Source organism: Pan paniscus, chromosome 11 (genome assembly GCF_029289425.2).
Source record: "Pan paniscus chromosome 11, NHGRI_mPanPan1-v2.0_pri, whole genome shotgun sequence".
NCBI classification, from domain to species: domain Eukaryota; kingdom Metazoa; phylum Chordata; class Mammalia; order Primates; family Hominidae; genus Pan; species Pan paniscus.
The window spans coordinates 103,018,453-103,020,216 of record NC_073260.2 but is presented as its reverse complement, the minus strand read 5'-3'; the positions used below and the strand labels follow the sequence as shown (position 1 = coordinate 103,020,216).

Sequence of the window (1,764 nt, the reverse complement as noted above, 5' to 3'; positions counted from 1 at the left end):
AGGAAAGATGGCAATATGTTGGCATAGCAGGTTCCCAGTTCAACAGCTATGCCAGCATCTTGCCTCCTCTCCAGTTCCAAGTTACAGGAGAATACTATGACTCTTCAGTGTTTTACTTTTCCAAAATTTTTCCTTTCACCTGAGGGAGGGAAAACACACTCATTAATTGAAAGCGCACTTATTTCTGATCATAACAACATAGTCTTCCTTAGAGTGTCCACTTTCGAAGATGTAGTTAGGCACAGGAGGTTTGTGGGTAGTTCCATTTTTTTAATGGTCTTTGATCTAAAATGAACCTCGAGAATGTTTATGGACTACTTGTGAAACCACAGGGATGAAATTGTGACAAAAATTTTATTAAATCAATAATGTCTAAAGTTGATGACAGTTAATTATAGGCTATTACCACCATATTTATAGTCCACAAAATATCCCAGTGACTCTCAGTACAATTTTATTTTTACTCTAATAACTTTACTTGGTCAATTTCTGCCACTCAGATGTATTTAAACAATAACAAACTGTGGCTCAGCAGTGTGTAGTTAGTTCACTGCTTTATGTGCTCTTAAAAACAATGTTATTTTTGGATTTTTTTAAAGACATTCTTGCTCTGTCATCCAGGATACAGGGCAGTGGTGCGACCATAGCTCACTGCAGCCTCAATCTCCCAGGCTCAGGTGAATCCTCCCACCCTAGCCTCTCAAGCAACTGGGACTACAGGTGTGTGCCATCACTCTTTTTTTTTTTTTTTGTATTTTTAGTAGAGACAAGGTCTCGCTATGTTGCCCAGGCTGGTCTCAAACTCTTAAACTCAAGCCATACTCCTGCCTCCACTTCCCAAAGTGTTTGGATTACAGGCATGAGCCACCATGCCCTGCCAAAAATAATGCTCTTTTGAGCCAAAAATTCCCAGCTAGAAACTTATTTCACAAGTACATTTGCAAAAGTACCACTAAGTTCTAGGTCCAAGGATGTTCACTGCAACACTGTTTTTAATAGTAAAAGATTGGAGACAACTTGAACACTCATCAGTATGATTGATACAGGCTAAATAAATAATATAGTTATACAACAGAATATTTGGTGGTCCTTACAAAACAGTAAGGCATAAGAATAATGACATTATGTATAACTTTTGTGCAAGTGAAAATGTATACACAGACACATACCTGGAGGGCATACATATATGTTTTTTATTAAAGGATAAATGAGTAATTTATTATTTTAAATAAAAAAATTGGATAGGATTATAAATTATGTTTGCTTTCCTCTTTATATGTCTCTATTAAAAAACTAGTAAGTAATACATATTATTTACCCAAAATAGAGTGTAAGGTAACCTATAAAGGTAAAACATTTTGTTTTATAGTGCTACCAAGGTATAGATAAGGAAGAAGCATACTCTTTTAAATATGATTCTAGTATCAGTTGCCTTTGCCAGAAACAAAAGTCCAGCATTACCTAAGCCTGGTACTAGGTATACACATATGCAGTCACTCACGCATATACAGTATGTGGTGTCTGTTCTTGTGAGGGTAGGAACTTATGAGTGTTCTATTGCACAAGAGCCTGTAACATCTTGTCCTGAGGCTAGGTAACTTGTGGAAGAGGTACTAATTGACTTCCTAGGATACAATTCAACTTAATTGCATGATCTATTAATGTAAGGGTATTGAGGAATTTGGGGATCATTAAGTACAGAGCATTGACTCAAAATTAATGGCAAATGCAAAACAGGTTAGGTAACAAAATTCTGAATTAAGA

General features: G+C 36.0%; 1 non-coding gene across 1 annotated transcript; it reads right to left on the bottom strand.

Moving 5' to 3' along the window:
• Position 1: 1 nt before the first annotated feature.
• Positions 2-72, bottom strand: MIR31 (microRNA mir-31). Its single transcript, NR_106549.1, has one exon. It is a non-coding gene; the product is annotated as a microRNA mir-31 (primary transcript).
• Between the last annotated feature and the right edge of the window lie 1,692 nt (positions 73-1,764).